Here is a 25,326-nt window from a genome sequence, read left to right as displayed (position 1 = left end):
ATTATAGCCCCACAGCTAACAGCATAGGAACTGGAGTCAGACCGCCTGGGTCCAAATCTCCACTCTGCCGCTTACCTGTGCGACTCTGGACAAGATTTTATCTCCGTTCCTCAGTTTCCTCATTGGTAAAATGAGGATATTGACATTATCTACCTCACAGGGTGGGTAGTAAATAAAACAATTCATATAAAGAGCTCAGAATAGTGCCTGGCACATGGTAAGCACTGAATTAATGTCTCCTACCATTAATGTTAACATTGACTGCCTGTCACATAAAGAATGGTTGAAGGCACTGGAGAACAGAAACGCTGGGGAGGGAGATAAAAATGGGAAGGGAAGGGAAGGAGGTCCTTGAGCTCTACTTCCAAACTTTGAAAGTGGAATCATGCCATGCTTACAGACCTTTGTTCTGTGTTGCTACAAAGGGCAGAACTATGCCAATGAGGAAACAGTGCCAAGAGGCAGATTTGAATTAGAATAAAGGATTTTCTAACAGGCAGACATATCCCCAAAGGGGGAGCAGGATGCCTGGTGTGTGGATGCTGCGGGGGGTGGGGTGGGGTGGGGCTGCCTGTCATGACCGGTACAGACGGGATTTTCCTGCACAGGAGTGCGGCCAGAGGAAGTGACCTCAGATGCCCCTGCTCGCTGGACCGTTCTATCATTCTGATCACGAGCAAATAAGTGCTGATAGGCAGGGTGTGGCTGAGCAGCCTGAAGAAGGAGGGTGGACTCTGGACCAGTCTTAACATACACAACCTTCAGGACTTTCATTGAATGCTCTCAGAACACTCTTTGGTGGTGGCGGCAGCGACGGTGGCTATGACCAGCAGTGGCTCAATGAACCAAATGCGTTTCTTGAACGCCTGCTGGGTGCCTGGCAAAATGATTCAGAGAAAGTGTGAAGTGACAGGGCTCCGGCAACAAACTACCAACATTTTCTTACTCTGGAGAGTTTAAAAACAGCATCAATCACTAATGCCACTGTTATCTGGCGACATGCACTATGATTGGGTCAGCCAACTCCATAGGCAATGCCTGGGACAGGGAGACTGGAGGTCTTTTCAGTTCATGGGCAACTTCCCAACCTCCTCCTCTCAGGTGAAGGTTTCAATATTCTTACCACTGAACCTTTTACTGACCCAATCCCCTAACCTGGGTACTTGGTCTCCTGGGCCCAGCTGCACACAGGAAAAGATGGAGGGGTCATGAGGAAATGGCCAGGAGCAGGAACAAGAGAGAACGGGGAGAATCTGTTCTTTGAAAGCTGACTCAGAGGTGGGATACTCAGGAGGTATCCTCCATCATGAAATATTACCTTTATAAACTACAAAAATGAAAAATGTTTTTAAAACTAGAAACTTTTATCAACAAAAAATATTATTAGGGCTGGCCTGGTGGCTCAGGTGGTTGGAGCGCCGTGCTCCTAACGCCCGAGGTCGCCAGTTCAATTCGCAGATGGGCCAGTGAGCTGCGCCCTCTATAGCTAAGATTGTGAACAATGGCTCTCCCTGGAGCTGGGCTGTGGTGAGCAGCCAGAGGTTGGCGTGAACTGCCGCGCAGCTGCTGAGTGCTGCCACAGGCTGCTGTGCTGCCATGAGCGGCCGGCGGCCGGCGAGCTGCTGTGAGCTGCTGTGAGCAGCCCACTGACAAACGGCGACCGACTGCCTCAGCTGGGGGGGAGCACAAGGCTCATAATACCAGCATGGGCCAGGGAGCTGTGTCCTACACAACTAGACTGAGAAACAACGGCTTGAACCGGAGTGGGGGGAAGGAGGTGGAAGAAGAGGGGGAAAATATTAGACTTTATTAAAACTACAACACAAACACAGAATTCGAGAAAAAAATATAAAATTCTCAAACTAAAAGCTCCTTAGCTATTTTCCAAGTATTAGAAACTTCTAATTTATATATTCTGAGACCTCAAAAGCAGGTAAGTAGCTAGAGGTAGCAAAAGATTAAGAAAAAAAATTATGGAGATAACACTGAAGACATTCTACCTACTGATTTTTCTTTGCCACCTGGAAACGCCTCACAACGCGTTTAACCACTGTCGGGGGTGGCCAGGAAGGCTGACCAGCTCTTCTGAGGGAGAATGTACTCAATAACCCAAAGGCTGCAGCCTGAGTCACCTGGGCTCCTGAGCTGCTGACCCGGCAGCCCTGGGTCCTCCCTCCACCATGAGCCTCCTCACGTCCAGCATGTGACTGTCCCTCGCCATCCAGTCGGCCGTCGTAGCCAACTCCCCATCATCTCTCCTTTCCTGTTTGCTCTTCTCCGTGCTAACTCTCACAGCCTGAATTTAGGCCAGGTCACCCCCTCTCCTGGTCTCCTCACATCCTCTAAAGCCATCGGTCTCCAGCATTGCCAAGAGGCGACTTTTCCAGAAGCTTTCCCAGTCCATCCTTCCTCATGAAGGTTTCTCTCACTCCCTCTGCCCACACCCAGTCAGTTAGAGAACTAACACCGAGAGCCCACTCTGGCCCAGGCATGAGCCCAGGCAAGAGAGAGATAGGTTCCAGCTTCTGTGCCAGCTCCAGTCCATTGGTATTGGCTGCCTGGAATGCGGCACACAGGATTTTGAGGGTCAGAAAAAAGCCGGCCACGATCAGTTATTAGCCTTCTACCTGGGGCCAGGGGACTGGGGATGGCACCCACATGCTATCCCCAGATGGGGCAGCGCGTTCCACAGAACTCACTTGTCTCTGGGCTGTCCCAGTGCTCCACTCCCTGTGGTATTCCCATGATATGTCCTCAATGGTCCGCTTCCAGGGATCCTCCAAAATGGCAATATTTGCCTTCAGGGGCACCCATTGCAGCATCAAACCTTCCCTCCCCCAACACTCGGCAAATGTGCTGCATCTCTTTCCATAACAAACTTTACAGCATCTATAAAGGGGGTCAGAGAGCAACTGATTTTATCTTTTCCTTGGCATCCAGATACACAGATTTCCAAAGTCCTCACTCTCACCATCTTCTCTCTTCAACTAGCCGGTTTGTTGTACACATATGGTCATTATTTGACTGTCTTGATGACTGTCTGTCTGAGACTGTGAACGCTGAAGGGCAGAAATCAGACCTGTTCAACTGACTAGCACAGCAGGGCACTGTCAGAGAAAAAGCAGAGACCACAGCCCTAGCCCAGCATTGCCATGACTCGCTATGGGGGCCTGCGATAGTCACTGTCCTCTCTGGGCCTCAACTTCCCCTCCTGTGGTAAGATGTCCTTGAACGAGAGGGTCTCTGAAGTCTCGTCGAGCTCTAAGACACTACGAGAACACAGGCCAAAAGCACTGGATTCCTGTCGTTTCATGACTAGGCAGGTAACAATCACTCAGGGTTGCACTCACTGAGATATCACAATATAGCTCCATTGAGTGGCACTGAGCCGCCATAGCGACAAGTGAACAACCCTCAAAGGGGTATTTAGTGCTATGGTACGTACGCTTGTATAGCTAAGTATAATGGACAATGAAAAATGATTTTATCTCCCTTTGGGAATGTAAGCATGCTGTTCTATATTTATATCTTCCATCTCCTAATTTAGTCAGTGTAGAACTTTTTCGGATCAGCACTCACTTGCCAATAATTTCGCTGTACAGCTCAATGAAGAATAGGAGTCATATAAGTTCACAGATTGAATGGATGGTTGATGTACAAAGCCCTTAAAATGTGTGGCTGCAGGCCGATGATGGCAACTCCATAATTAGATATGGCATGCTCTGCGATGATGTATTTTTTACTGTTTTTTAATAACTCAGTTCTCCTTCTGGGATGAGGGGAAAAATGGAATTTGTTAAAAATAAATCGAGATTTAGTGGCTTTTCAGCCTTCTGCTGTTTGTTGCTCACAATATTCTATAAATAAAAGAAGCCCTGCCCTATAGTGCACTGTAAACACCCACAGACACTGAGCCAAATTCTTCCAATTATGACCCTGTGCCAGTTGCCAAGCTACTGCAAGGGCCTACTTGAAAGGCTGCCATCTAGGCCATTTCCTGATTAAGCTGCCCTGTAGCAAGGGAATCAAGGCCTGATGCTTTGGCATCGTATCTAGTCTCAAATAATCGCTCCATGTTCTTGAAATTAAGCCGTTTCCTTGTGGTCGAATTACAATTCAGAGGTAAGTGAAAAACTAACCACCCATCCGTCCATCCATCTGCCTGGGTCATGTGTGTGTATGAGAGATCCTGGGCTATCACATGTTGGACTTAAATTGGACAGAAGTGCATTCACAACAGTGTCTTTAGTTGCACTGAACAAATCAAGGTCAAACAAAAGTAGGTCAGCTGTGGATGTGACAGGTGAGTCAGTGGCAGCCTGTCTTTCTGCTCAATGGCTTCCTTCATTAATCGGTTTGGGTCACTGTTGTCCAATGCAACAAGCTGAAACGGTCATTTAAAAATCCATACTATACCCCATGAGGGGCGATGCAGTTGGCAACAGTGTTGAGCTTACTGTTCTGTGGCTCAAATGCCAGTGCACAAGTTGGGACCGCCCTGGCTGCCCAGCATTTCCTTAAAAAACTGCCTGCAGAAAATTAGGAGATTGCAGTGTGCCACAGTCTCACTGAGAGAGAAATTACTTCCAGCTCCTTAGAAACCGGAATACACAAAGCAGCACTGGAACAAAATGGGTTCTGGCTAGAAACTAATCATCTTCCCTCCCAACACAGACGCTGTTCATTCAGTGTCAGCTCGACCGGGTAAAAGCTCCGAGAGGACTGCTAACCCACGCTCACCAAGGGGCCTTCAAAAGGCCCTGGGACGTGTTCCTAGCCCAGGGAGCTCAAACTCTGAAAGGGGAGCTAATTCATGAACAAGTACCACCCAAAAAAGAAATGATATGTGGTAAGATTTTCCAAACCCCAAATTGGCACCTATACTTAGGGTGGCAGAACTGTTAAAAGCAGGAATGTCTTTGGGACCTGCTAGTCACAAAGCATGGAGCTTCCCTCAGAGAGGTCCCTCTGGCCGTCCAATGTAAAGAGGCCCTTCCTACACTCACACACCACCTGTGGAGTCTAATTTCTTCATTTCTGAAATGACTTTGTTTCTTAGTGTCTTCTCTGATTAGCATGCAAGCTTCCTAAGAACAAAGACCCCCCTCTGTCTTGTTCTCAACTGTCTCCAGAACAACTAGAACAGTGACTGGCTCATGGGTGCTCAATAATTAGTCGCTGATGCAACAAATCCAGGCCAAACCTCTAGAAGAGCATTCTCTGTACCAATCTCCCTCAATTCTCACGGCCACATTATGAGGTGAAATCATGAACTCTCCTGCACAATGAGAAAATCAAGGCTCAGAGAAGGTGCGTGTTTTTCCCAGGCCCACACACCGAACGAGTGGCTGGAGCTGAAATCCCAAACCAGGCGTGAAGAGTTCTCATCTTGGCTTTGAAGTGAGCATCTGTTGCTTTTATAATTTAGGAAAAGCAAAGAAGAAAAACTTTAGAGGCAAAACTACACATCAGAAAGAGCTTTAGATGAAATGATCTAATATCTGATGGATTTGGCTCCTGTGCCCCAAATCCAAGTGCCACATGCAAAGGGAACTGGCACTATAGCCAGAGCAGGAGGAAGGAACAGTCAGGGCCCTCCTTTATGGAAGGTCCGTTCCTGTCTTTTTGTGGGGCCCCAAAGGCAGGCGGGGAGGGGCGAGGCCGTAGGCAGTGACACCCAGGCTCCCGTTGCTATTAGGAACAAACAGCAGGTTTATTCCATGGTTTGCTGGAAAGGTTCCAAGGAGAAGTCTACAACCAAGGTAGAAGACCCGCAAGTGAAGGTGCTTGGGATTTGCCTTCTCACAGTCCCATACCTTGAAAACCAAAAATTTTTTTAAAAGGGAAGGGCGAAGCATACTTTTTAAGATTGAAATTTCAAAAAATTTTAAACTGGAAAGTAGAGATTTACATTTGCCTGAATTTAGAGCACTAAGCCCTGCTGAAGCTAAGCTTACGCACCTTTACAACCAATGTATCACAATGAAATGCCTAATAGTCTAATATTTGGGGCCCCAAAAATATCTCTCCCGTCTGTCTGCTAGATGCAGGCTATGGTTTGAATGTATGTGCAAATCAGCAGATGGTCTCATCAAATTGGCCAGGGCCCGTTCTAGTGTGTATACACACCTCAAATATGGGAAAGAAATGAAAATGGCAAATAATATCAGTAAAACAGGTATTTCCAAATGCTACCAAGATGGCCCAACAACCTTCAAATACAACATCCTCCAGAAACACCAGACCCTCATGGTTGTGAATGAGGAGCGGCAGGATGAGAAAAGAGCACATAACCTAACCTTCTGGATCCGAATTTCTCAGTTGGGATCCCTGGGTGGGCTTCCAGGAAAATGTCTCATGAAAAATGTCAGGCTTGCGAGTATTTGTTGTAAGAACAAATGGCATAACCAGAAAAGACCGAGAGAGCAAACTTAGGGATCAGAAAGTCTTAGGCAAGATGAATTTGGGAGCAACAGTGTGGCACAGAAGAAAGAGCCTGGGCTTTGGAGCCAGGCACCGCTACGTGGCTCCACCCACAGACTAGCCGTGTCGCCTTGGGATGGGGGATGATGAATTGCTAGAGTATCCATGACGAGCTACGAGTGACTGACAGCACGAAGTCTAGTGTATGGCAAATACGTACTTACGTACTTATGAAATAACACGTTATTTTATTTCATCTTCATGGCAACCCTATGAAACCTCTCGATCTTATCTCCATTTTCCAGATCTGGGAAAGGTTAATAGGAGTGAATTAGCATGTCCAAGGTCCACAGCTAATTGGGATTCAAACCCAGGTCTGTTCGACTCCAAGTCCATGCTCTTAACCACTAAGCTCCACTGCACTGCCAAGCCTCAGCTAACTCATCTGCAAACCAGGTAATGAAACTCACCCCTGCAGGGTGGGAAGGATTAGCTAGAAGTACTTAGCACACTACCTGGCACACAGGAAGCTCTACAGTGTAGCTGTTAATGTTATTCTGGTGACATCTGGACCTTTGGAAGAGAGAGGGAAATGTGGGAGGTGGGCATCTGGCTGTACAGATGGTACAGCATTTTACTTCACAGGGCGTGACAACCAGGATGAGGAACTTTGGACCAAGGCCTGGGATAGCTTAGTCTTGGTAAGGGACAGAGAAGGGACACCTCAGCAGGATAGGTAAGAATGTGGTTACTTGGAGCTTAACGGCTTTACATTGAAACTTGGAGAGGACTGGGGATTTTTGGAGGAAGGAATACTTCAAGCGGAAGAAGAAAGTTAAGGGGCAGTACCAGACCACATGGCTATGCCTAGGCTAGGAATCTGTACCCACTGTCATTCTGACTCCCTGATACCTGCGGGACGACAACAGTTCCTGTGCATGTTTGTGGTAAGAGAGATGCTGCACCCCTACTCATCAGTAAGCCTAGCCTGGGACTTGGGCAGAGCCTAGGCAATCTTAAAAAAGGAGACTTTGTTAGAGCAAGTCTCCTTTGGAGTGAAATATGGAGAAATGTACCCACCGCAAGAAAGAACCAATGAGCCAATGAAGCAGTGTGCCTTGTAGCATGTAAGATCAAGGGGCCACTTGCAGGAAGGAGACTCAGACTCACTGATACCACCATCCTGACTACTTGCTTACTGAAGATTGAGCAGCCAAGTCGCTCCGCAGAGAGCCAGCACCACTGCATAAGACGTGCATTCCGGGGGCTGACATTTGCTTGGGGAGAAAAACATCAAGGAGTGTTGCCAGGCTCTCCTCAGACCAGCTTGTCCTTTCCTGTTTTTCTTATAAAGGAATCACTATATCAAGTTCTCCCAGTAGGAACCAAAGATACTCAAAGGTCTTCATATCCTGTCATCAGTCCCCTCTTCTCCATCCCCACAGCTCTACATAGGGCTCAGTATCAATTTCCTGGACCATTTTAACTGCCGCTAACTAGTTCTGCTGCCTCCTCCTCCAGTCCAGCCCCCATACTGCCACCAGCTGGCTTTCTAAAATAAAAGTGCTGACCACGTCACTCACCTCCTGAAAGATGTCTACTAGATTTGCACTGCCTACAGAACAAACACCAAAGTCTTAACTTGCATGAATTCATTCAGTTTTTTCATTCACCCATCGAATGTGTGATGATTACCTACTGTGTGCCAGGCTCTATTTTAGGCCCTGGAGATAGAGTGGGAAATGAAACAGATAAGAAAAGGACCCATCCTCACCGATTTACAGTCTAGTGGGGTAAGTCAAACAATAAAGAAGACACAGAACTATGTAATGTAAAGTCAGGTAGTGATGAGTGCTGTTGAAGAAAAATAAAGCGGGGTAAGAGGACAGAGTGATGGGGTAAAGGGTAGGGTAGGACAGTGCTTTTTTTGACAGTTGAGAGACCACTTGAACAGAGACCAGAACAGAGTGAACCAGGCAAAGATGTGGGGGAAGCGTGATCCAGGCAGAGAACAGCAAGTGCAAAGGCCCCGAGGCAACAAAGAGGACCTGCAGGAAAGACAAAGTGGCTGGAATGGAGTGAGCCAAGTGAGGAGTGTGGAGAGATGAGACCAGAGAGATAGGACACGGCAAGGTGTTTAGATTTTATTGCAGGGATGCTAGGAAGCCATCAGAGAGTTTTGAGCAGGGGAGTGACATGATCTTATTTACTTTTTAAGAGGTCACTGCCTGACTGTGGGGCAGACTGATAGCAGTGGGGCCAGAGTGGAAGCAATGGGACCTGCTGAGAGATGGGGGAACATCGGGACGAGGGTAGAGCGGTGTCATGGCTTTCAAGACATACTCTGATGGAACAGCTGTCAAGAATTGCAAACAGATGTGAGGAGTGAGGGAAAGAACAGGATCAGAAATGATGCCTACATGTTGGGCCTGGCCAACCAGGTAAGTGGTAGTGTCACATAATATGGGGGAGACTGGGGAGGAACAGGGTTTATTTTTGCTTTTTTTTTTCCTTTTAAGAAAAAAAATCAAAACTTTTATTTAGTTGTGTTGTGAGTGATGCCCAGTAAACACTGAAGTGCAGACGCTGAGTGGGCAGTGAGGACGTAGCTGGGCACTCGAGAGAAAGGTCTGCACTGGCCAGTTTAGGGGTGGCCATCAAGATCTGGCAACTCAGGTCCTGCACTAGATTTGCCGACAGAATAAACACCAGAGCCTTAACGTGCATGAATTGGCCCTAGCTCCAAAAGACGGAATACAAAATTTCACACACTCTTAGCAGGCGGTAAGCTGACCATCTCCCGAGACGTGTCCTTTTCAAGGAGGAGATATTATACATTCCGGATCAGCAGTTCTTAAACATGTGTGATCAGTTACGGCCCCGCATCAAGAATTCACAGATCCTCCCGAATGTTAAAGAAATGTTCTCCAACATGACCATGAATGTCAGCACTCCAAGGAGAAAGCAGCGGACACAAGTGGCCACAGGAAGTTGGGAATGTCACTTCCCTTTCCTTTCTCCACCCCCAGCTCGGTAAAGGAAACGTCCATTACTGGTGTGCTGCACGCAAAAGCCTCACAGGAGTCAGACTCCAGTACCTCTGGAATCAGAAGGTCGGTGTCCAATGCACTGTCACTTACCAGCTGTGTGACACTCAGTAAGTCGGGCCTTCTTTGAGCCCAAGTGTCCCAGATATAAATAGAGGGGAGAAGGGAGTGCCTGCTTCACAGGGAGGTTATAGGGAAACTATGAGAAAATACACGTGGGGAGAACCTGGTATTTAGATGTAAGGAGGGGGTTCAGGAATCCTCAGGTACCTCACTCCAACACCTGCCCCCTGCCCCTCCCCAAGTCTCTCAGCCTAAGGCCTGGCACTCCCTGCTGCAGCCCATTTAAATGCTAATCCAGCTTTGGTGGGAAGGACCAGGCAGCCCTGGAAGAGCCTGGAAAAGGGAGGCATATTTGGCCTTCCAAAAGCTACTCACTCCTTGGGCACAACTGCAATCCCTAGATAAGTATTTCATAATTAAACTGGTTACAGTAGTTGGAGAACATTTTTTTGTCACCTTACAGGATGACAACCATCACCAAAATCAAGGTATGAAAACCATTTAATTAAATCTATAGACCTAGGTATTTTGAATGCTCTTCTAAGACAAATGTGTCATTCTGATGGCACATTTGTGAGTTTTTAAAGTTTACTTTTCTTATACACGTTTAAGCAAAAACTAGATTATTGGAGGTATAACTGGATACTCTTCCGAAGAACGTGAATCGGTACAGCCTTTTTGGAGAGCAATTAGGCAATATTGATTCAAATGTTAAATGGCAAACTATTCCAGCCAAAAGTCCCACATTCTGGGTATCTATGGCACAGAATATCTTACGCAAAAGTTCACCAGTGTGTGCAACAATTTCCACAGCAGCAATGGTTGCAACGGCAAAAGATCAGAAACAACCTGTATGTCTGCCAATACAGGAATGAGTCAATACAATTAACATGCAGCCACACCACGGAGTACAACTGTTAAAAATAATAAGGCACAGTTATCTGTACATGTCAACCTGAAGAGATGACCGTCGTAATTGGAAGTCGGCTAGAAACAGGAAAGCTGCAGAACAGGATGCACAGAGGGATTCCATTTGTACAAAACAAAACTAAAAATGAGTATTGGGGGTGAAGACAAAAGAGGTTGGGGTGGGGGACACACAAGCAAATGAAAAAGTCCAGCACTATACCCAACGAAGTCTCAAAAGTGTCTATTTTGGGGGAAGGTTGGGAGTGGTGGTGCGTGTGTGTCTGGGGTGGGGAGGGGCCGAGAAGACTTTCTTCCTTTATATGAATGCACTTCAGTGTTGTCTGAATTTGTTACAAGTCTACACTCTTTTATAATCACAAAAACGAAAAAATAAAATGAAAGCTCATAGGATAATAATTTTTTAAAATTCCAGTGTTTGCAAGGACTCCCCTAAAGTAACGACTGTGGGATGCAGCCCCTCCTCTCCCATCTCTCCACACCAGACCCCTGTGTGCTCACTGGCTAGAAGGGGTAAGGACTTGCCTAAGAAAAAACTAAGATGAGGACGGTATCCAGAACTGACAACCTCCAACTCCTCAGCTATTTCAATAAAGATTCTGCCGAATTATAGCCATTTCCATGAGATGGCTAATAGAAAGGACTAAGTGTCTTTAACTGTTCAATCTTTCAACATCATAAATTACTGAATTAAAGCAATTCATTTGTTTTCAACCTCCCTTAAATACAGGCAATCAAATTTTATATCCTGCAGTAGTCAACATTTTATGTTGACTTATAAGTCTTGCTGAAGACTTCTTAAAAACTGTTACTGAGAAACTCCCACAGGGAGGAGAGAAGGGGACTCAACTAAACCCAAAAGAGCCTCCAGAACACATTACAGCTACGTGGGTTACCATAAAAATGACAACTTAGCAAGTGAAATAACTTTCCTATCCATGATCAAAGTTGCTAATGAAAATAACTCCAAATGGATGCACAGTATGGAAGAGATGCTGGTTATGTTTAGCAGAGACTACAGAATCAGTTACCTACCGGCCAGGTAAAGGTGCAGCAGCTGGGCGGGGCCGGGTAACCTAGAGCTGAGCCCCAAGGAGGGGGGGCGACCGCTCAGCTCTGCAGTGAGGGAAGATGGACCCAGCAGTGCCAGACCTTCAAGTGTTCAAGAAGAGTTGGAAATCCAGATTTTTAGACAATACCTACTAACTTTTAAATGTTAGCCACAGATTAAAAAGTTTTAAAACAGCATAAGAGCCACTGAATAAAATACACCTGCAGGCTAGATGCAGCCAGGGAGAAGAGAGTCTTTAACCTCTGCTTAAAAGTATCTACATGTTTTTAAAAGAGTAATTTTTGTTCAATTTTATTTGTGGGAGGCTGGGAGGAGGCAGGGACATAGTACGGAATGGAGATAAACACAAGAGAGTCGGCAGCTGATATTAAGAAAATATTTCTAACATTGAAAAAACAGTGGTAGTTGTCTAGATCCAATTCTGAACAAACTGTTTAAATGTATTCAGTTATACTAGACATGGAATTCTGAAAGTGAGAATTTCTCTGGTCTAGAGGTAATTTCATTCCCACAGTTTACTGCCAGTGAACCTACGAGAACTTACTACACTGCTATGTATTACATGTTTATCATAAAACATTTAAACTACTAACAGCGACTACAGAAACGCTCCTCCCTGCCAGGTGGCATTCAGGCGTGGGGCACTGGGGATCACCAAAGGGGGTCTCCCAGAGCTTCTGTGCAAGATCCCAATAAAGGCCGATCCGACAAATCTCCCTCCAAAACAACAACAATGAACTTAGACTCAACCTCGTAACACTGTGCTCCTTTTTTTTCCAAAGCCAAAACAATAACAGATGTATCTGTGCTAATAACGATACTGCACATGATTTGCAATTCACAAAGTGCTTTTCTCACACGCCATCTCCCTTACTCCTCACAGCCTGTAACTGTGCATTTTAGACTTCGTATCTTGTCCAAAGTCTTCTTACAGGTATTATTCACAGTATTACTTTTTTAGAACGATAATGATAACAGATATTTGCTGTTTTCTACATGTCCGTTTCATTTCACCCTTATAAAAACCTCATGAAGGTGACAACTATTATTATATCACCATCCCATTTTACAGGTCAGGAAACTGAGGCTTAGAGACCTTGGGTGGTCTGCTTTAAGTCACACCTCTAGCAGGCACAGAACTGACATTCTGAAGTAGGTTCTGGTCCCACAGAGACTAGTGTGACCAGTGCCTTTCAAAGGCGTCCTTGTCCTGGAGGCCATCTGCACTTCAAGCCAAGCTCAGTTTGCGGCTGGCAGATGTCCCGAAGGTGTGGCTAACGTCCTTCCCGCTCCGCCCCCATGCCCATTTTCCCCACTTGGTCAGAAGCCACTTTTTTATTTTTATTTTGCCCACTCAAAAACAATGAGTCACTCGGAGCTCAGCCATCCTGGCCCTAGAGGGCCCTGAAGGCCCGGGGAAGTGTCCCTGGGGGACCAGGCTTCCCTGCTGCGGGCCTAAGCAGAGCAGCCAGTCACCTGCCCAGCCTGCTGGAGTGTAGAGAGGGCTCTCACATCACTGTGATCTGCCTAGGGTCTGGGAAGAGGGTCCCGAAGAAGTACCAAGGTGGGGGACAGGGGAAAGGGGGGCACCTTCAGCTTGGGAGAAAAGATTTATCTAACAGCTATGAAACATCTATTATTCAAAGCCCCACATTAGACCCCTGAGACAGACAGACACAGTTTCTCATATGTACAAGGATGAATTATGCAAGTGAAACAGCGAGCAACACACACACACACCCATACACACCAGCACAGGCACATGCACACACAAACTACATCATGGACCAGCTTTTAAGGTAGCAACTTCTGTTCTCCTTTACTCAGTTCTTTAGACCCCTCAGCCCTGACTGTACAAGGTACTGTCAGGGCCAGTCCTGAGGGGCTCCGGAAACACGAGGGGGGCAGGCACACAGGTCATGACAACTCCTGGTGGTGAGAGCCATCCCCAGTGTGTGCGCCAGTCCAGAGGAGCAAGGGGGGGGGGGGGGGCTGGCTCCGTCCTGGGAGGAGAAAGGAGTGAACTTCCTTACAAAGCGATGAGGTGGGGTTTGCAAGGTAGAGAAAAGGACTAAGGCAGTGAGAAGAATAGACCTGCCACGGCACAGGTGCTTCCTTAGCACAGCTGGTTCTGACATGGAAACAGGAGGTGAGGGCGCAGGCTAAAAAGTGGGGGGCCCTGGCGAGCCCCTTTTATGCCGACTCCCATGATGCAAGGGGCAAGGAGGAACAGCGAGTGAGTGGCTATCTGGGTAGTCAGACAGGCTGCCAGGCAGCTCTGTTACACACCTACGTAGAGAGCAGGCTCCTGCCATCCCGGGGTTCACGGGGGCTGCCCAGGGTGGGGGACAACTATTCAGTCGTCTATAACCACACAAATAAATGTCAAATGGCCTCTGTGATGAGTGCTGTGAATGAGAGGGAGGATGGGCTGCTAGAATGCATGGCAGAGGGACGTGTGGAGTCCAGAAGAATGGGTAAGAGCCTACCAACCCAGTCGGGCACTGGGGGCAAACCCCTGCTCCCATGTCCTTAGTTCATGGGGGCCTTGGTTTCCTCGAATGGTATCTCTGGGGAAATAATGACAACACTTACCTCAGCCAACACCTACGAAGGCCCAAATATTAAGTGGTTCCCCACCAAACACTCCGACAGAGCTGGCCACATAGTGAGCAATCACTAAGCAGCATATAAGGATAATGGTCATGGTGATGACGAGAACTTATCAGGAGTGGAGAAGGCTTCCCAACAAGAGGCAAATCAGCGGATAACTGAAAGGTGAATAGGCAGGAACCAGGCAGACCAGAAGGAAAACGCATTCCATGCTGAGGGAATGGCTTATGGAAAGTCCCTTGAAAGAGAAAGCAGCATCTTAAGCATTTCCAGGCAAGGAAAGCAGCCCCAAGCGCCCCCTGGAGCCCCCTCGTCAGCAGGACACCTCTATGTTAAGCAGCGCTGCTGCTTCTAGGAAGTCTGCCCAGATTACCACGAAGCTCTGAATAAAAGCTGCTGTCTCAGCACAATTTCCCGGTTCTGCGGCAGAACTAGGACGTGAAGAAGAAGCAACGAGCCATCAGGCTAAAGGCCCCACATGAAACAAGTTGGCTATCACCTAGATGCCCTGTGCCAGCCCCATGTGGCATCTAGACACTGACCTGGCATCCCTGAGCCAGAGCCAGAGTATCATTGGGGACTTCACAAGGTTCCAAATGAAGACACAGATGCCCTTGGGCACCTCCACGAAGGACCAGTAGCCATCCTCATCCCCCAGCCAGAAAAGAATTTTCAGCTGGATGGGGGGGCGGGGGGGATGGAGAAGCTGTCAGCAGTTGGCAAGAATCATTATTTTGGTTAATTTAGAAAATTTGGGATTCATCCAGGATGAAGCTGGGTGGACCTCATTCCTGAGCATTTCTTGATGGATTATTTTTCCTTCTGAATTGCTATTACTATCCCATCAACAACAGGAGTTAAAAAAAAAAAAAGTCAGAAGTGAGGAATACAGAGACGTTGTATTCGCGAGGTGTAAGTGTGCTGGGAAACACGACAGGCAGACACAGACCCAAGCCCAACACAGCCTATGCCACGCTCAAACCTGAGGAGAGGGTGGCCCAACCAAGCTCCATGGCCAATGAACCTCCAATTTCAAATACACTTGATCATGTTGTAAATCTGCTGTTTGGCGACACAAACAGACCTTGCTATCCTCACTCTTTCAACAAACACTGAGCCAGGTGCACTGTGCTGAACAAGAACACAGAAATTGTGTGTGTGTGTGTGTGTGTGTGTGTGTGTATTTTCCCCACCCGTAAGGAGCTCAGTTACTGAACACAACAGATACTAAGTAAATCAACAGTTATGCTGATAAGGGCTTTGGGAGAGAGAGAAATGCAGGGTGCTCTGGGAGCCAAGAGTAAGGTCATGTCCAGGTCACAGAAGTCCAGGGTGGGGAAGGGAGGTTTCCAGAAGAGTGGAAACTTGAGTTACCGAAATGGGGAACAGAGGTGAGCCATTCCCAGAAAAAGGCCCAGCGCCGGCAAGGCACCAAGAGGTACTGGCTGTGGGAAGGCCGGGCTGAAACAGAAACATGGGTTAGGGAAAAGGGAAGGGAGGGACGTGGCCCAAGGCCAGATGAGGAAAGGACTGCAGGCCCACTGAAGGCGCTTCCGTATTATTCCAGAAGCACTGAGGAGCCCTTAGACAGTTTCCAGCAGAAAAAAGCTATGATCAGATGTGTGAGTTAGAAACATCAGGCTGATGGGCATGTGGGGGTGGGATGACGGAGAACAAAGATGGACACAGGAAGACCAATGAAGAGGCTGTTAAAAAACATCCAGATGATGAGTCCGTAAATGGAGGCGTGCAGAGGGAGAAGAAAGGACTGAAGTGACAAATTAGGAAGGCGGGCTCTTCAGGACACGCGAACTGGTGGCCGGTGACAGTAGAGGGAAGAGGACAGAGCCAAGAATGACTCCTGTAGTGGAACTGAGGGGCTGCAGTGCCGCCCAAGGCAGGCCACACACTGAGGGACACACCTGGCACCAGGGGAGGGATGATTGGGCGGTGCCCGTGCGGCAGCAGCTGGTAGTGAGGGGTGGGAGGAGGTTCTGGGATGCATATGTAGAGGTGGGTGACTCCCGGATAGAGGTGAGCAGTGGATGATTTCACCCTGGGAAAACACTTGGGGTGACGTGAAAGGGACCGAGCAACATGTTATTAAGCTAAAGATAAAGAAACCTGGCAGAGCAGACTGAGGAGGCCGAGTCTCCGAGGCTGGAGGAGAACCAGGAGAGGGCAGGCCAGGAGAGGAGAGTGAGCACGACCAACGAGTGGCAGGGAGCTCAGCACGGCCAGAGACATGAGGTCTGAAGGGGGAGCCCTTGCTGAGGGGAGCAACCACAGAGAAGCTAAAGAACTACAACGAAGCATGGATGGCTCAGCTGACGTATCTGTAGTCATCTCAACAAGCACCATTATGACTTTCTCCCCCAACAGCCTCGCGCCTCGCTTCCCTTGTTGGTGAGGACTTCCTGATGACCCTACTAAAGTATCAGCCCCATCACTGCCGCTGCTTTCTCTCACTTGACTTCAGAGCATGATCACGCCTGCCTGACCTTACATTACTGCACATCATACATCTGTGCTGGCTACCTCCCCTGCTAGGACAAGGACAGAGGACTGGTCCTGCGTCACCTCTATAGCCACAGTGCCACCTGGCACACAGAGGTTAAGCACCTTCCTCCAAGCTGCCTGGCTCATTAGAAGCAACAAATATTTAGTGAGCACACACTACTTGCCCAATACCATGTAGAGGATGGGGGCATGGAGGTAAAAAAAAAATAGGACCCTGCCCTCAGAGCGTGACGTTGGAGGTGAGCAGAGAGAAATACAGAAAGTAGATTATAAAGAGCTAGAACTGGAATCTGACTGTCATGCCTTCTAGCGATATTTCCTTTCCAATCCCAAGGCTGCCAGCTTCTCTAACTAAAAGAAAATTTTATCTGGGGAAACAATTAAAGTGTTTGAAGTTTGGTCTTAGCCTCTTCCACAGATCCCACACTTCTTCTACCCTTTTAGTAGACTCCTAGGAAGTGGAAACACCCACTAGAGTCTCTGAATAGTTAACTGGAAGAGCTCAATTTGTCTCTTGTCTTTCTTTGTAAGTGGGAGGGGAAATTCCAGGCTTAGATGGGAGAAAACAGGGAGCAGCATAAACCAGGCGTCAGATGGAGCTGGATTCAGATCCCCTGTAACCTTGGGCAGGTTACTCAACCTTTTTATGATGTGATTTCCTTATTGCTGAAATGGGAATACTACTTCCGGTGTCAGAGGTTGTTGCAAAGATGAAATAAAACGATAGCTATAGCGCACTCAGCACTGTACCTAGTCCATAGTGAATGTTCAATAAATGGTGGCTCTAATCCAGTTACACCCATTGCTTTCATTACTCTATCTTTTAACTGCTCTAGTCACACAAACCAATCAAAAACTACTTGGAATTCAAAGCAAAGAATGGACACTCGAAATGCTCAGAGCATACATTGCTATTTAGTTGAATGACTTGGTCCTCCAACTTAGGCAAATGCAACTATTTCCCCAACAGATCACTTCTTGTCTCATGGCAAGAGTCCAAACATGGGCTGGATTCCCTGGTACAAGTTGTAGCATAGCTATGAACACCACACCTCAAAGGAAGCATAAAAACACAATCGCAAGCCCAATGCACACACAAACTTCCAAACACAGCTTGGTTCCAGAGAAGGAAATGAGAACTAGTCATAGCACGCTTTGCCTGCCTCAAAGCTAAAGAAAAGGTTATTTTGACATGCAAATGCATAAATCTTATGTATCTCCCTTCTTTTACCACTCAAACCTCTATGAGTGGCCTGTTTTACTAATGTCTCTGACTCTTTATTCCTTATTTATATCTGACCCTGTGCAACTTGGCTTCCTCTCCTTTCTCCTCTCCTGACATCACGTTTCTCAAGGCCATCTGTAACCACTTTGTCACAAATTTGGCAGCCTCCCTACAGGGCCCTTCTCCCTGGTCCTCTTCCCTTCCTGGGACTCTCTCCTCCTTGGTCTCTGGTTCACTTCCACCTTCTTCTTTCCATCCCAGAGTTATGAACAACCCCCAAGGCTCAGCCCTCTGCTCATCACAGGAGAACTTATTTAATCCTATGGCTTCTGTTCTATATGTCCCGACCTATCCTTCTCAATCCTGGCTTCAGCCCTGAATTGCCAGTTATCTACTGGACATTTCTTATGGATGAACCACTGTAAGTTCGAATTCAAGGTTTCTAAAACCAGATTCATCAACTCCCTTTCTCCACCCTCCATATTCACATTTCTGTCAATGGTACCACGGGGAACTACCAAGTTTAAATTTTCATCTTCTTTGGCTCCTGTCTTTGAAGGCTAAGAAGACCACAAATCCTGTGGTTTTCCCTTTGCAACATCTCTTCTATTGGTCCTTTGCTGTCATTTTTAACTCCTGCTAACCACGTGACCTCATGCCTGGACTGCTGCTGCCGCCTTTGAACAGAGCCCGTGCCTCTTGTCCAGACAGATAGCAGACGAATGTTCCTAACATGTCACTCCTGCCATTTCGTTTCTTTGCCCAAAATAATTTCAATGGTTTCCCACTGCCTACAGGACAGAGTCCAAATGCTTTAGCCTGGGTCTAGAAAGGAGAGGGCAGACTACAGCCCACAGCCCACATCCAGCTCACCACCTGTTCTGCACCTAAAGCTCTCTTGGAACACAGCCACACCCATCATTTACATATAATCTATGGCTGCTTTCAAGCCACCATGGCACAGTTGAGTAGCTATGACAGAGCCCACATGGCCCACGAAGCCGAAAATATTTACTAGTTCATCCTTCCCAGGAGCGTTTGCTGACTCCGGTCCGGAACAATCAGACACCAGCAGATCCTACCAAAGCTCTTGCCCATAACTCCTTTGGACGAAGTTTTGGCTCCTGTGGGTCTGCTGCTGAACCCACTTTCTTGACATCTTACACTCATCTTCTCAACCCCAAAAAGCTCATTTCACTACTCCCTGGACTTCTCCTTCCAAACAAAACCGGAGTTCTACCTCTTCACGAGGCTGGCAGCATCCGTGCCCTGCGCCCCCAGATGTGCCTCCTCTGGCCCTCTCTGTGCAGCTACCACGGAAACCGACAGTGAGATTTCACTTCTCCTGTGAATCCTTTCCACCTCTGCTGTCGGCTTGGTAACCTCAACAGAGCAGTGCAAATGATAACTACAGATCCTCCATAGCATAATTTAGTAAGAAGGCATCAAACAAACTTACCAATGAAGGCCTAGGAGTCCACATTTGCAAAGTTAAGCTTGGGTCCAAAAGCATGCACTCTAGCCAGCACCACCTAAAAAAATCAATGAAATAAGAGTTTAGCTTTAAAAGAGAATATTTATACATTTTCTTTAAACTTACAACTCCCAATCAGTTTTCATTTACGGTCTTCCCAGGATGCCCACCTCTGTGTCTCTGCCTAGAAAATGCTGCTCATCCTTCAAATCCACTGAACAGTCGTTCCCTGGAAGCCTCCCCGGTGTCCCAGGCAGGCCAGGCACATCCTGCTCTCAGCTCCCGAGAAACTCTGATGAGACGTTTATGGCAACACTTGGCACAATGCAGCGTAATTTCTTATTTAGGAATGGGATCCCCACACTGTATGTAGGCTTACCAAGAGAACAGGTCTGGGAAATTCACTCCTTCAATTACCCCGACTGCCTAGCATACTACGGGCATTGAGACAGTCCTCAATAAATATTTGTAAAATGGGTGGAAAAATAACCTACTCAGTTCATTAATGCATGCTCGGGTATCTAAAATTCTGCTAGGCTAAAATTTTCACCATACACGTGCATGCCTCAATCCCACTGCTTTGCATAAGCAATGGTTTAGCAGGAAGGATTAATGAGACAATCTTCTGAATGCACACCTTTGGAATGGTGCTCCCCTGGGCAGAAACCTCCAGAGGCTCCCAGAATCTAAGAGGCAAGCCCAACTCTAGAGCCAGGCTGCCAGGCCTGCACCAACTGGCCCGGCTTGACTCTGCAAACTCAGCTCACATGGTCTCCCCCAATGGGCCCTACAATCCAGACGAGAAGGACCGATAGCACGTCCCTTCCCTCTCGGCATTCCCTCTAGCTGGATGTCTTCCTCTGCTTCTCTCCACCTTATCTCCTTCTACTGAAACGCCATCCATTTCAAACATTATATTCCAGACTAAGTATATTTTTTCTCTCCACTTTTTTAATGTGATAAAGTACACATAACAAAATTTACAAGCTTAGCCATTTTTAAGTGTACAGCTCAGAGTTATCAAGTACATTCATATCGTTGTGCAACCATCACCATTCATCTCCAGAACCCTTTTCATCTGCAAAACTGAAACATTATACCTTTTAAACAATCACTCCACCTTCCCCCTTCCACCCACTCCCTGGCACCCCAAAATATGTATGGAATGAATGAATGAATGAACAAACGAAGACGTCAATTAATCTGACCTCGAGTATTGTCCCCTTCTGTTGGACTCCCATGGTAGTATCTTCACACCTTAGACTGTTTTCAATCAATCTTTTTTTGCACCGAACTGAGCTAACCAGCCATCCCCCAATCAATCTTAAATGACCCTTGGCTGGCACCATTTTATTATCTTTCAAGGCGGGAACTATGACTTATTTGAAAGGTTAAGCCTGGGTCCAAAAGCACACATTGACCTATCTTCCATGTTGCTAGATCCAACGTGCAAGTCTTAGTCTTCACCTTATAGCTGTTGCTACCAGTTAATCATTCCCTCTTGCTCGACTCCTCTCTTTACCTGGCTTCCAAGACAGCTCTCTTGATTTTCCACCCTCCTCACTGACTGTGCTTTCCCTTCCTTAGCGGTCCGCCTCTGAATGTCAGAGTGTCCCAGGGCTCAGTCCTGTTCTCGTCTATTCTCCGTATTCCTTCAGTCACCCTCTTGGTGGTCTCACCTCGTCTCAGGGATTCACACATCACCTACGTGTATATGCCGGTATGCCCAGATGTCTCTCCAAGCCTGGGCTTCTCCTCTGCACTCCTGGCTAGTATATCCTACTGCCTGCTTCAAGTAAGACGTCAAGTGGACAAGAGGTCTGTGCAAGGCGCGTTCAATGTCTCAAACTTAACATGTCTCACACAGACCCCTGACCTCCCCCCAGACCTGCTCCTCCCAGCATCTTACCCATCTCAGTTCTGGTCAACAGTCTTCCAGTTGCCCAGGCCAAAGTATGTGGAGTTATTCCCATCTCCTCTCTTCTTCTTTTACTCCATATCCAATCCTCACCAAAACTGGTTTTTACCTTCAAAATATATTCAGAGCCTGACCATTTCTCACCCCCTCCACCATTCCCATCCTAGATTATTACAACAGCCTCCTAACTGGGGTCCCTGCCTCCCTGCTTCTCCTCTTGACGTCACTCCTACCTCCACCCACAGTGTATTCTCAATAAGCGAGGGACTCTGTAACAACGTAAGTCAGATTATGCCATTTCTTTGCTCAAAATCCTTAAAAGTCTTTCTAGCACGGACAATGCCAAAGGGATGAATGTTTGTAAAGTAGCCGAGGAGCAGGCTGCTAGCAGAGGTCGGGTCGTCAGCAGTGTCCTCCTCCCATCCATCTATTGCTTGAGTGGCAGGCAGTCCTGACTGCATTTCCTATTATCTGATTTCTTAAAGAAAGGAAACTTTTTAAAGGGAGAAAAAACTTTTCCAGTTAGTGCAGCACTAGAAGCCAACAACACTCATATTTCTCAAGAAGCAATATGTCGAGTCTGTCACAGTTAATAACTGGTTTCCAAAGATGAAGCGAGCCTCCCAGAGAACGGTCATTGCCCCCTGGTGGTGGCCGTGAATCCTCCGGAAGCCCCTCTTTTCCCTGCTCCCTCCAGCCGGTCACCAAGCCGTCTGCCTAACTGTCTCCAGTCTATCCCTCTCCTCCAGCTCACTGACGCTGTGGCTGGAGGCAAAACCCAAACGAAATAACTAAAGTCTCATCAGCTCTGCTCAGAGCTACAGCGGCCTCCTAACCAGTCTCCCCAACTCCAGCCATTTACTTATTTCCAACCACAACTTCATACAGTGTCTGCAATCATTTTAAGTAAACCTAAATTTGATTGAGTCCCCTGCTTAAAACGGTCCACAGAGCTCCTCGAAGCCATAGTAAACACTGTTTTGTTTTGTTTGTTTGTTTTTTAATCTTACCTAGATGCTTTTCTTCTTAAAAGGACCTTGCTTGCTCCAACAGGGGTGGGCAAAAGATTCAGCCCAGACTAAACTACTCCACTGCTTCGCAACAGTGACTCGTCCAAAAGGATAAGCACGTCACCCACCCTAAACCTGGCCAACTAGAGCCTTTCTGCAGACTTGATATATGGAGGCACACAAACGAGTTATCCCTTCATTGGAATTTTTCAACGGGGACTGTCAGCAGCGGTGCTCCCACAGGGAGGGTGGCCTGTCTGTAGTGGAAAAGACTGATGCCAACACATAAAGAACAGAAGGCACGGAGCCAGCCAGACCACCGGCAGTATCCGCTCCCGCTGTGGAGCCTCTTTCTTCTGTGAACTCCTACAGCATCTTTCCTAGTTACGGAACCAGTACCTGTCCACTTCAGCCACAGCTAGCTGGGGTCCCACCAGGCCCAGCAGGCCGTTTCCTGTACCTGTGCCTTTTCCCACATTGTTTTCTCTGCCCAGAGGCAAGCTCTTGGATTTGTACACAGCAGCCAGGCTTCCTCTGCAGAGCCTTCTCTGAAGGGAAGCACAGCCAGCCCAAACTTCCGGATGTGCTCTGAAACGCCTAGAACGTACTCCTCCGTTGCACATACACTCCTCCCCTCCTTCCAGTCTCGTAACTAGGTGCCCAAGCTGGAACCCGCAGACTCAACCTCAGCTCCTCGCACTTCCTCGTTGCCCAGGTGGCCTTTCCTCTTCTTCCTTCTGCCCCACGTCTGCCGTCACAGTTCAGAACCTCGTTATCTCCTACCTGGACTCGGGCAGCAGCCTCGGGTCTCTCCCCTCTCCCACCCCACCCCCAACCATCCCCCACACTGCTGTGGAGTTAAACCTCCAGCAGCCCTCCTGGCACCTCCAGAGTCAAAACCCTGTATTAAGGCCCTTCGTAAACTGGCCCCAACCTACATTCTCTAATTTCTCCCAACCACTTCCACTTCCAGGAAGACGAAATAGACGTGCTTTCCCCTGTTCCCCCTGCTATGCGCAACTAAAGCCCCCAGACGTTCTATGTAAAACAAACGTAAGAAGTCTCTGAAAGGCAGAGTGAAGAAGGCAGACCAGTCGGCCACCTCAGGACCCCAGAAAGGACACTGTGGTGAGTTCCCCGCATTTTCTTCTTGCCTCACGCACCCACGAAGGGCCGGCAACCTGGAAATGCCAACGGGCACAGACAAAAAAAGTCCCGACGAAAGCTTGCTCCCTCCAACAAGACAGAAAACTTTCAGATAATAACAACTCTACTTGAGCCAAACTGCAGAAAACCTCCTGCCCCACCCACACCCATACCAGCAGAGGGCAAACGACATTTGGGAAAAGCCCTACAGCTAACAATGTACTTAATGGTGAAAGATTGACTGCTTCCCCCCTAAGATCAGGGACAGCCAGTGATGCCCTCTCTCACCACCCTTATTCCGCAGGGAACTGGAAGTCCTCGCCGGCACAAGAGGCAACAAAAGGAAATAACAAAATACAGATTGAAAAGAGAGAAAGAAAACGATCTCTATTTACAGATGATACGACTGTCTCGGTAGAAAATCCTGAGGAATACACACACACACACAAAATGCCTAGGACTAATTAGTGAGTTGAGCAAGGATGCAGAATACACGATAAATGTAAAACAGCAATTGTATTTCTACATACTAGCAATGAACATGTGGACACTGAAATTAAAAATACAGTATCATTCACTATCTCTAAAAAAATAAATACTTAGGTATAAATATAATTTTTTCCAGCAAACCCAAATCTTTCTGTGTTCTAGCCACATGAGTCTACCTTTGTCTTGAGGGCAGGAATAGTCTATTTGTTTTGCTCTCTAGTGAAACCAAAATACCTAGCCATTGCCCAGTACCTAGCAGGCATGTAGTATCTATTGCCACAGATCATACCCTGCTCTGTTTAACACGGACTTTCTTACCTTCTATGCTCCGAGTGAGATCACTGTCTGTTAAAAAGTTTCATCTCTAGTTTCTGCCTTGGCAGGACGTGACAGCCCAGGCAGAACCAGGGAAACTGTTTCTGCTCCCACTTCCAAATACACTTATGTTCTTTCACGACAGACAGCAGGGATTGGAAGTGGCCTCTGCAGGTATCTCTCAGCCACCCAGAGGGGACATTGAGCCCCTTCCACATCAGTCCAAGGGGCCCCAAGGCTTGGCCCGAAAACCCCAGAGAATGATGTGAGGCCGCCATTGTTGTGCCATCCGCGCTCTGTGCTGGGGGAGCTACAAATGCCCTCCCCCTCTGAAAGTTCAGTTATGAATGAGAATTGCCAGTCTGTGCCGAAGAAAGTACTGTGGAGGAGAAAAGGCTGTAGGAGACAGGTCAGGGCCCAGACGGCATTCAGACATCTTTTTCCAAAACCTTTCTTCCTCTTCTTACTTCTGAGAGTAGAAAGTGAGACTAATAGTCATTAAGCAAAAGCCAAAACTTCAGAACAATCCTGATTCCTCTCTCACACTCCACCACCCACCCCACAGCAAAACCTGCTGTTTCACTTCTATTACGGATCTCAAATGCAACCACTTCTTACCATCTCTACCCTGCTCCAGCACGCGGGACCTGGCTGCTCTCGTCACTGGATAACTCCAACAGACTCCAAGGGCGCTCCCTGGGCCCTCCTTCCTCCCTCAGTCTATTCTCAATACAATAGCAAGAGTGATCCTTTCAAGATATAACTCAGATCATGTCATTCCTCTTTCAAAACTCTGAAATGTCCCTGGCTCTCTTCATCAATCACAATGCAACCAAGTCCTGACAATGAACCCCATGGCCTGGCCACCATTACTTCTCTGCCCCACCTTCTACCACTCTCCTCCTCACCTTCTCCTCGCTCCACTCCAGCCACCCTGGCCACCTTTACCTTGCTGTTCCCATTGCCTAATGCTCTTCCAGGTAAACACGTGACTCACTTCTTCATCTCAGGCACTATGGCATCCATGATGCTATGAGTTCACCAAAACCCATTTCCTTTTTCTTGTGGGCACATGGCTTACATT

General features: G+C 47.5%; 1 protein-coding gene across 8 annotated transcripts in view; it reads right to left on the bottom strand.

Annotated features, from left to right (window-relative positions):
• BMAL1 (basic helix-loop-helix ARNT like 1) overlaps positions 1–25,326 on the bottom strand; it is a 95,224-nt gene that overhangs the window by 47,074 nt on the left and 22,824 nt on the right. For 7 of the 8 annotated variants that reach the window (XM_019729475.3, XM_019729485.3, XM_074336021.2 and 4 more), the window contains exon 2: positions 19,350–19,422. The exons of the other annotated variant lie outside the window; for it this stretch is intronic. The gene's annotated coding sequence lies outside the window, so the exon portion shown is untranslated. The remainder of the gene's footprint in view (positions 1–19,349; positions 19,423–25,326) is intronic. 8 annotated transcript variants of the gene reach the window in all.

This window comes from Rhinolophus sinicus, chromosome 14 (genome assembly GCF_057876585.1).
Source record: "Rhinolophus sinicus isolate RSI-liver-muscle chromosome 14, RSI-T2T, whole genome shotgun sequence".
In the NCBI taxonomy this organism is placed as follows: Eukaryota; Metazoa; Chordata; class Mammalia; order Chiroptera; family Rhinolophidae; genus Rhinolophus; species Rhinolophus sinicus.
Note: the sequence above shows the minus strand (reverse complement) of the source record. Positions and strands in the feature narration are given on the sequence as shown.